This window comes from Chamaea fasciata, unplaced genomic scaffold (genome assembly GCF_029207755.1).
Source record: "Chamaea fasciata isolate MVZ Bird 193981 ecotype frontalis unplaced genomic scaffold, bChaFas1.0.hap1 SCAF_6, whole genome shotgun sequence".
Lineage (NCBI taxonomy): Eukaryota > Metazoa > Chordata > Aves > Passeriformes > Sylviidae > Chamaea > Chamaea fasciata.
Genome location: NW_027094091.1, coordinates 22,308,130 through 22,319,232, shown reverse-complemented (window position 1 = coordinate 22,319,232; position 11,103 = coordinate 22,308,130). Strand labels below are relative to the sequence as shown.

The window sequence follows — 11,103 nt, the reverse complement described above, 5'->3', positions numbered from 1 at the left end:
TTCTGACTGTCTGAGATGATTCAGCACTAAAAGATGCAGTCTCAAATACTGCCTTTTTCTTCTTGAGCCAGAATTTTTTAATTCATTAAAGAAATCCAACCCCAAATACAAATGGTCTTACCTGATGTACCATGCTGAATGTGTGCAATGTTAAATTAGCCTTTGTGGTGCTTAGAGCTGTTGCTTGGGCCTATGTGGTTCCCTGGAGAAACCTGCCCTGCTGTTAGAGACAGTGCTACTCCAGCACAAGATCTGAGAACAGAACCTACTGTCATCCCCCCTTGTCTCTGACTTGTGCTGGTGAACCAGAAGCCTAAAGCCTACTACCAAATATTCTTAGTAACTTCACAAGACTGCCTACACACATTCATTTGCTGACCTCAAGAACTTCCTAGGAAAACTACCTCAGGAAAACCTGAATGAAATGTAGGACAGGCCAATACTTTTTTGGCAGTAAGGGCAAAACTGTGCCTGCTTAGTTTTAGAGAATCAGTTCTTAATGTGGTATTTGCAGAAGTTATTCTGCTATTCTTTTCTAAATTAAACTGTCACCTGTGGAGCTTCCTGTACCAATACACAATTGTTTTCTCAGGAAATAAGTGCTGAATACAATTCAAATATCAGTTTAAGAAAACAAAGACTCTTAAAAAGGAACTGGATATGCAAAGTAAGATGTTGTAAGGCCACATTCTTTCTAAGGGTAGCATCTAGGCTGCAGATGATACATCAGTTTAGGAAAATAATCAGCCACATCTCCAAGGAACGTTCCCTTCATCTTCATTTGTATAATGCTTTTTGGCCTACATGTAAAGGCAGGATTTAAATCTTTACGTCTAAAGGACCAGTTGAGCAATCTTACTTCTTTCACTTCATTTTTTAAGTCACAAAGCCAGAGGACCATGACTTTGTTTTATACTCTGCTACAGGACAAGGACAAGTTTTGTGGACGTGATCTTTGTGAGAATCAATTTCAAGTAATACGTGTTAAAAGTTGTGGTGAAACATCCCCAGATGCTTTCATTGTGTAGTGACCCCTGCCATTTCAAAACAGTATACGTTGAGCCAAAGGGCTGGGGTACCTGTTAAAGCAGTAATATCTTTTGTTTTACCTGGACTTTCTCAAAAATAGTGGGAAATTATAAATATATTATCAAGGGTTAATTTCGTATCTCCTGGGGTCTCCTTCTTAAGCATTTTTTTTCCAGATCTGAATGATGATCTAACAACTATTAATGGCCCTGTAGCACCTTCTCTTCCTCCCTCCCCCACTCTCCAAAAGTTTAGATTGCTGCCAAGCTCTGTTTTGTTTTCACTGAGTGCATTGCTCCTCAAATTTCCTTAATGCAACACATCACATTTGCTAATGTACCTCACCTGTTCCTTTGAATTTAGCCAGGGAATCTGCCCTACTTTTCTCTCAGCAGCTTTTGCCTGTGCTGCAGAGGGCTGTGGCTGCTCAGGAACAGTTGCTGAGCTGTCATAAATTAGAGGTAGGTGTACTAGGGGAAGTTGAAATGGATTCTGGTTTCCTCCAAACTTGAGTTGTGAAGGAGCTTCATGTGCTGCTGAGCTACCCCTGAAGCAAGAGGAATAACTAACTACTAAGAGAAAGCAAGGGCAGAAAGCTGGGAGTGGAAACCACCAATGTCCCAAACTAAGCCATCATTATTAATGACGTATGTTTATATCACATATGTTTAATGATGCTCATTTGAAAAAAAAGTAAAATGCTGAGTGTTCAGAGGCAATAAGGAGGAAAAGTTTAAAAAAATTATGCAGGAGTTCAGGAAACAGTTGCATCACTGCTCATGTAAAAGATGGAACCAAAACTCTAGTTAGAAATGGATGAAAGATGATTTTTAAATTGTTTTGTAAGACAGAAAAGGAACCATTTATGTTATTTATTTTCCTTTTTTACCTTGTGAAAAATTTCGTTCAGTATTAATTTTTCTCTTTTAGTTTCTTCTTTTTCCAGTAAGAATCTTTTTTTTTTTTTTCCAGTGAGAAAGCAGGCATGTTTTTATTTTCTTCCCCCTCACAACAAGCAACTCTACAGTTTTCTCTCATTCTGTAGTCCAGAACTTCGGTCGTTTGAGAAGGTAAGGATCAGGTTTTGGGGGTTTGTTTTTGCTTCCCCTTCTCCCCCTTGAATTTTGAAATAAAGTTTTCTGTCTACTTACTGAGATTTTGAGGGTTAAACTGTGAACTTTCAACATCATCTGAGACAGCCATATGCTGCAATAACAAGGTATAGTGTGAAGTTACTGCAGTGTATGAGGTAGTATTTGGAATATCACATGCCCTTACTTTTCCAAAAATGTCATATTAACCCATAGATTAAGTCAGTATAATTCCTTCCCATTGCCTCCAGAAACCTTTGGATAACTCAAAATATTCACTTAACTATGTAATTTAACTGAAAACAAAGAGGGGAGGGGCAAAAACCCTCCAAAACTGCCAGATAAGGAGAAGAAACAGAAACAAATTCCAGTTACAACAAAATGCCTCTTTTCATCCTCACCTTTGCTCATTGTTCTCACCTTGGCTGTCATAGGCACAGCCCTGGCAGTGATGCAGAATTTTGTTTCTGACTTTTGAAGCCAGTCTAATGTTCTGCCTTGCAAGATAACATCCTCAGACTCATGTATCTGTACTTCCTGAGAAAATTGTGGATTTGAATATGAGGGAGTCAATAGCCTGAGAAAGACTGGGCTGTTAGTGAGTCAGGAGCCTCTTTCTCAATATTTCCAGTCTAACCTGAAATGGATGGGACCAGAAATTGCAGAAGAAAGCCTACTCCTAAGGAATTTCTAGAGAGAATTTGCAAATGGAGTTTAACTCATAGAGGACTGAAAAATGGCCCTTTTCCTGTGCATGCTTTGTCTAGAAGCCTTTTAGATTATTACTGTTATAATTTTAAATCTTGCTGCTGCCATTCCTTGTGACCTCCTTGTATTTCTCTACTTCAAAAAAAAAAAAAAATCACACTCTTGCATTTAGTATTAGAGACTTTTCTGTCCTATTCTTGTTCTTGTCCCTTCTGGCAACAAGAAGAGCTTTTCACTGGTTGGAGGAGGAGGACGAGGTACTGCTGCTCCTTCCCAAGCAGTCCTGGCCTCACATGACCTGGAATACCATGGGATTAGGCAACACTCCTCAACTGATTTAATATCAGATGAGCAGCTTTTTCTTAAACAGTCCTGGTATTCCAGAAATCTTCACACTCAGCCGGTTATCTCACCAAAATTTGCCAAAGGAAGTGTGGCCTCTGTATTGCCTGAACTCAAGCGCTGAGGAATTTAGTACCTGCACCTATGTGAGCCTGTTCTCATCTTGTGACGGACTAATGTTTGCATCTGGTTTTGTTTATTCACACCCATTGTGAATAAACACTTGTTTGTTGGGAAGAGCTTCTGTGATAAGAAAGAAGAGTAGTTCGGGGGGGGGGAAAAAAAAAGAACTAATTTCAATAATCTATGGGAAGAGAGCTCACAGTTGGTCCTGCAGCAGTAGGAGATATTCCTATTTTTCTCCATCGGTTAGCACCAGCCTCAGGCAAAGTCCATTTTCCTTTGTTTTACAAATACCAGTTGATTATAACATTGTACCTGCGGTGAAGCTTTTAAGAAAGGCACCTACGGCACCATAGTTAAAGCAGCTCACTGGAAGTCTGGGGATGGTGACGGCACTTAAAATTCAGTGGGGAGTCTGCATGAGAAACAGCATCGACCTTCTTGGCAACCCATACTGCTCAGTGGCTGGGCTGCTGTGTTTCATCAGCTGGGATTTCTTCATTGTATCAGGGGCAAAATACTGGGAATCGTGGCAGGACTAGATGCTGTGGTTGTCTAGGAGGTTTTCTTTACCTCAGTAATGGAAAAGGCATATTTTCTTGCAGGTGTCAGAATTCTCAGCAACAAGGGAAAGCTGAGAAGATGTACATTGTTTTGATGCCTCAAAGGCTGCAGAGCTATGAAAAGTAACCTGTCAAAGACAGGGAGTTACAGTGCTTCCATGAGAGCTTAGCTGGCATTGAAGAAAGAACTGAGAATATGTGAGGAATGAATTGATCCAGGAGGAGGAAGATTGCCCCAAAATACTGTTCTCAATAAGGACATCCTCATTGCTCTTCATAGCCTTGTATATGCATTAGGTTTGAATCTTTTCTACTGAAATGTGTTGAGTGCAAAATTGTTTTAATAGCAGAAAAATTTATCCTATTCTGTGGATTCTATTGGTCTGCCTAAAGAAAAACCTGAGGGCATGGCATAAAATTGTGGAAGTCAGTAATGACAAATCTGTTTTCCTGTTCAGTGTTTTCAAAAAGTATTTATAAGGACAGATGGTGGGCAGCAGCAGAACATGTTCAGTTTTATCAAGACATTTGGCTAACAAGCACAGACTGAAATGCATTTATTTCCATCTCAACTTAATAATTTTAATTAGAGGCAAAAGGTGTGGTAGGCTCATTGTCTGGAGGTGTATGTGCAATATTGTCTTGGTTGGGCAGGACTGGGTGGGAGAGAATATTGCTGCCTCTAATGAAGGGTGGTGCATATCTATGCAATCTCAGGGTTTTTTTATTGTCTGGTAATCTAAAAAATGCAAATTCCAAATGTGCTCTTGCACAACATACACAGTGATACACTGAGGCTACGCTTTCAGTTAGTCAGAGAACAAAAACATGGCTAGAAAATGTGTGCAAGTAATACTGTGCCACTGCAGAAGAGTGGCTTTTTAGCAAGTGGTGGGACATACATTTATTATCTTGAGGGGAAGTTTTCAAAGCTACCTATGTAACTTAGCGGTCTCTGGAACTCATTCACGATTCAAATGTTTTTGAAAATCTTACTTAATAACAAGTAATTTTGAACTTCATATAATCTCTCTGTAAGGACATCTAAGTGTCCTGGAAGTGATAATTAGGGATCATATGCTCTAACCTAATCTAATGGTGTTCATTTACCGTACTTATCCCAGGCCATATTCTAGCTTTTTGTAAAGTTGCTTGCACAGATGATGTGCACTTGGTCCTTTACCAGCTCTCCAAGCCCCAGTCCTGGAACTGCTCCTCCTGCTTTTGGGAGGAGCAGTGGGAGGCATACCAGTATTGGGCTGGTCCCAAAAGGAAGCACTGAAATGAGATTCATGGCCTGAGCAGCCCTGGCATAACATATCCCCTCTCTCATGTGTGCATTATGGAAATATTCAAAATGCCTTCATCTCACAAACATCCATTTGTTAAGACCTGCACGCTTCTAAGATTTTCTGTGGGAAGCTAAGCTGTCTTCTTGCTTTGTCATCCTCAATGAAATGTCTGTCTGATATATCTGCTACAGAAAAAGGTCATAGTATTTATGCAGAGTACTTTCTAACTGTATTCTGGGCTGCATCAAAAGAAGTGTGACCAGCAGGTTGAGGAAGGTGGTTCTGCCCCTCTACTCCACTCTTATGAGAACCTGCCTGAAGTACTGTGTTCAGGCCTGGGGATCCCAGCATAAGAAAAAATGGACCTCTTGGGGAGGGCCATGAAGATGATGAGAAAGATAGGCCCTTTCCCTTAAGAGGAAAAGCTGAGAGTTGGGCTTGTTCAGCCTGGAGAAGAGAAGGCTCCAGGGAGACTTTTAGCAGCCTTCTTGTACTTAGAGGGTGCCTACATGAAGGCTGGAGAGAGGCTTTTTAAAAGGGCATGCAGTGATAGGGCAAGGGGGAAGGCCTTTAAACTGAAAGAGAGTAGGTTTAGATTTGATGTTAGGAAGAAATTATTTGCAGTGAGGGTGGTGAGGTACTTAAACATGTTGGCCAGAGAAGCTGTCCCATCCCTGGAAGTATTCAAGGCCAGGTTGATGGGGGCTCTGAACACCCTGGTCTAGTGGAAGGTGTCCCTGCCCATGTCACAGGTGTTGGAACTAGATGATCTTTAAGGTCCCTTCCAATCCAAACCACTCTATGATAAGACTCTAAATAGAAATCTGCCTCTGATTAAGTGAAACTATTTGTTTCTCATGACAGTAAGCCAACAAAATAATTTGTTTTATAAGATCTAATTGAATATTTTCCCTTACTGACTGAAGCTCACAGCTTGTGAACTATTTTAAGGACTGTTATCAGCCGTGTGGCTGGAAAAAGGCAACACTTCTATCAGTCATTATTTTACTGCCTTTTAGTTGCTGCTGTTTAGAGGAAAGTTCAGTTCTCTGTGCAAAGCTAGCAGAATTATGTCCCTTTATGACTAGAAACTTGTACTTGTGTCCCTTGTGAGTATAAGTCTCTGAGATTTGCAAGAAGTGGCAGGTTGCACGGCACTACATTTCATCACTGCCCAGTGGGGACAAATCCTCAGCGGAGAGGCACAGCCTGGATGTCTTGCACAGCCTTGCTGCCTGGACTCTGCATCTAAGGGCAGGAGCTTGAGCAATAGGAGATTCCCTGCACACTATTCAAACGGGAGGTTTTGTGCCCATATAAAGCTCACCAATTTCATCAACTGTCTGGAAGGATTAATGTTCTAGTCCTTATAGTCTCCCTGGGAAATGATATATGGCCCAATAAACCATAGTGGTTTGTTACATAATACATACCTTCAAATTTTAAGTACATAGGTTTTGGCAAGGAGGACTGATAAATTGTCTGGTTACTAGATATATCAGAGTAGCGAAAGCAAAATAACCCAATTTCCATCACTTCTTCCTTCCATCATAGGCCTTTCCAAAATTCGGGCACATGATCAAACCTGTAGAAAGAGGCAACGACATTTTCTTGTAATGGCAGCTCTTTGGGAAGTGCCAGTCCTTGACACTGCAGTAGACTAGAGGCAGCAAAGAAATCAAGGCCAACCTCTGAAAAAGATGCATGAACAATGTTCCTAATGTAAAGCCTCCTGCATTTACCAAACCATAACAATACTGTGTAGTTTACCTGTGCTGGTTACCTAAGTTGTTAGAGATCAATTATTACAGAAAACAAATTAAAGACAGATCAGAGAATATAATAACTAAATCTGAGAATTTCAGTCTTGGTTTACTTTGCTTGTCTTGGGATGATACTATTTTAAAAATGGCTGTATATTAACACGTGGAGGCACATATGCTTTTCTCTGGTCAAAGTTTTTAGATAATAAGCTCAGTGCCATCAAGATCCTTAGTCAAAAAATGTTGCTTTGTGATCCTAGATCAGCAAACCCTCACAGTTTACAGCAAATGAGCTTCTCATTCTCTGAGGAATTATTATGGGCTGGTGGATGCAACTCCAGCATTAAACTACGTATGGAGGTAGGCCTGCACTCCTCCCTAGTGTGCTATCCCATGGTTTGTGTCTTTCCTGAGAGGCACAGGGACAATCTCTGAAAAAATGGATTTTACTTGTGGCTTATTTCTGCCTTCTTCTGGATCTGAACTCAAGGAGAGCAGAGCTGGGGAGTCTCCAATAAACTCTGCCACTGTTCTCAATTGTGGGAACCCCTCAATTATTAACATATAAAAAAAGACAATTCTTTTGAACTGTGTGTCTGTTGGTTACATTTTATTAGAAGACCAGGTTAATGTGCTAAAATTATTTAAATTTCAATAAGATATCATTTCATGTTTTATAATGCTTATAGTGCCTATAAGGCGATTTTTTAGGGATGGAAAGCTGTTTTACAGACAACATAGTCTGTTTTTCATGGTTCTTCTATTTGTAACTGTTTAAAAGTCATTCTAATACATAAAATAGTAATTGTAGATATTAGTGTAGATATCTGAGTTCTAGATAATAGAAACCCTTGTTCAAGAGCAATATGTAGCTCTTAATTGAGGAAGTGCTCTTGATGGAAAGACCTCTGGATTCATGACTCCTGACAAGGGAAAACTTTCTGCACAATATGTTTTCTACATGCTTTGAAGGCCTACTTCTGTAAACAGAGAACTTTACATTGCTCCTATAGGCAGACCAACACATGCATGGAGCTTTGTAGATCTGGTCTGAAACAGCACAGCTGGCACTACTCCACTGCCTTGAGAGGAGCTACTTTGACTTACATGTGGTGAGCCGCTGGCTCTGGGCATCCAGCATGGTTCATGCGATTATTCTGAGATGAAAATGTAGATTTTACTGGCTTATGAGAGTAGGAAGGATGTATCTCCTAGAGGGTGTGTCTGATCAGTTACATTTCATAGATGCTGTGTGCTGTTTTTGCAAAGAAGATAAATGCTTTGCTAGTAACAAACCTGTCTCACCCCCTCTAATCACCTGGAATAAAAGCTGTTGAAAACAAATTTGTTCATTCCTGTATGTCAGAGTATCAACACAAACTTTAACCTTTTCTGGGAATACAGCAGTCTTGTCATCACTCGTTCTTGTTGCTTCTCTTACTGATTGTGTCCCAATATCTTCCCAACCATAAACTGATTTACAGGTAAATGAGTCAGATTTTGCATGGCCTGTTTCCCTGCCCTTGTGCCTTTAATACTAGCAATATACCACTCTGCAAATAGATCCTCTGACTTCATTCCACCATTATGGATGTGTCAGGTCAGCGCTGGATGCCAAGCTAATTCACTTGCTGCTATTCAAAAGGCAGCATGTGAATTATCTGTAAATTTATTTTATCTAAGCTGTAATTAACACAAATCAGCTGGTTTTGTTTTAGGTGATAGGAAAAGAATGGATATTCACTGCTTTGGGGGATGTAAATTCTGGACTTTTGCCTTTCTGCTCTTGCCTGGGGCTGAGTAGTGGCATGGGTTATGGATCTGTTCAGTGCTGTGAGAGTGGCCACCTAATACAGGCCATGGAGCATGTCCTACAAGCTGCTAGCTGTACCCTGCCTTCTGCTTTGTGCATTTCACAGGGGTTCTAATTCTCTCACTGCTGCTAAAGAAACATAAAGGCTCTGAAGTACCTGTTCTCTGGCCACCTGTCTTGGTGCTGGGCTCTCAGAGCAGCCCTTCTGGAATCCAGGGCTCCAGATGTGCAAGATATCCTCTGGAGAGCTTCCCAGCTCGACTCTGAAAGGAACAGTTTGAGACTGAGCTTGTTGTCTCCTTTCCACCCCATTCATTCCTTCCAGACAGGCTGACAGGAGGGCAAAGTCTGCAGAGGATGGTGCTGAGTAGACAGTTTTGGAGGTAAAGAATTCTTGCATGCCTGCATGCTGACAAGTATCAGGTAAAGTAATTGTCTGTGACTTGACAATGAACCCTACATAATGCAGGGAAGGAAGATTTCTGGCATGGGGAATGTTTGTGCACTCACCTGACATCATCTTGAAAAGGAGCAGGATAACAGCTGGACATCATTCCTTTAGGGAGAAGAAAAAGGAAAATGGTTAACCCTGCAAGAAGCCATCAGGATAGAAACCTAACAAAAATTATCTAAACACAGTGATTAGGGACAGCAAAATGTTTCATTTCTCCTTTTATTACTGCTGACAGAACTACTTCCTACAGGAAGAGTAAGGCTGATGCATGGGTACATGTTGGAACTAATCTCTAATAACGGGATGGGGTGACTGAGAGGCATTCCACGAGTTTTTTATTTTATTATTAGTCTCAGTGAAGGTAGAGACATAAAAGATGGTAAAACTCATGCCATAACAACAGAAGCCGAAGTTCTTTTTGTTAAAAGGCCTTTTAAAAGTTTTTAGCCAATAGGCTAATGCTAAAAGCTTACAAGCCTCTACTTAAGCCAATCAATAAACACTACACATACACCTTACAGCATACAGTAGTTGCTTGTTTTATATTTTTTGCAGCTCAGAAATTTTCTATGCTCCAAATATTTTAAGGCCTAAAATTCAGCTCTGTTTCAAACCTCTATCTATGTAAGCTTATTGCAACGCTATGAAAATCCTCTGCTTTTTCAGTTCCCACAGGTATACAGTTGATGAGCTCTGCCTCTTTGAAAAACTGGGCTAGTACTCTAGACTCTGAGAGACTCTGACTTACTCATGCTCTCTTTCCCTCTCACACGCATCCAGTACTGATTGTCAGAAATTCCTATTCACTGTTCAGTCTCTCTGGCTTCATCTTTTTTCTTGTACAATTGCTGTTTTTACTTCTAGTGAGCTGCAACTGTTAGATCAGAGCACAGGCTGTTGGGTGTATAGGCAGTAGAGATGCTGAACAGGCATAAACCAGAACATTTACGTTCCAGTAAGTACCACATCCCTAATCCACTCATGTCCATGCAACACATACTGCATGTGCAACTTCTGTAGCACTGCAGAAATATTTGACTCTCCTCATATTATGCTGCACAGGCAGCTTTCCTTGTGGCATGATCTCATGTTTTGTGCCTTGGAAAAAGAGCGTGTGTAGGGTAGGACAGCTGACTGCAAGCCCAGAGAGAACTCTACAAATTTGACTAAAATAGCTCTGAAGGATGAACAGTGGTAGTTAATTTTTGGTAACTGGCATAGCATACACTAAAAGCTAAGGTAATGTAATAGCACAGGGCAGACTTTCCCATATAATTAATTTAATTCCATTGACTGATTTAATGGTTGAATTGTCAGAGGGAAGTGTAAAACAACCTAGGTAAATATAATTGATTGCCCTTGTTGACTTCTGCAATTTTATTTTTTAATACTGTCATTTCAGGTATAGATTTCAGCTATCAGAAGGAGTATAGGAATGAAGCAACCATTTGACTGAGTTTTACGTCAGATGTACAGCAAGCAAAAAATTTAAGAACCACATTTGTGACTTAAGAGACTAAGGAAACACTTGTTTTATTAAAAAAACTTTCTACGATGCAAATTCTTATGTTCAGTTATTTATCATCCTTATTATTGTGTGATTCATGAATGGCATGGTGAAGTCAAATAAGGAGCATTTCCTGGATTTCTACACTCAGCTATATAATGTATATATACACATTTGGTATGCCCAAAATATTAACTATATTATGTTAAGTAAACTCAATATATTGGAAGAGAGAATTTACCTTGAGTAAAGCATAACAGCCATTAAGTTAATTTTTGTCATTTAGAAAATGCTTCATTCATGAAACTCTGTTGCTAGTACCCAAAAAAGAAGTGGAAATTATGTTATGGCAAGCTGGTTGCAAAAGTAATTAGCAGTCTATATTCCTCCCAAAAGAAGAAAAGATACAAGACACAGT

The 11,103-nt window shown here is 40.1% G+C and overlaps 1 long non-coding RNA gene across 1 annotated transcript; it reads left to right on the top strand.

Annotated features, from left to right (window-relative positions):
- Positions 1-1,424: 1,424 nt before the first annotated feature.
- LOC136290572 (uncharacterized) lies at positions 1,425-10,814 on the top strand. The gene is made up of 3 exons (XR_010721223.1): positions 1,425-1,490; positions 2,002-2,099; positions 10,581-10,814. It is a non-coding gene; the product is annotated as an uncharacterized lncRNA (long non-coding RNA).
- The last annotated feature ends 289 nt before the right edge of the window (positions 10,815-11,103 follow it).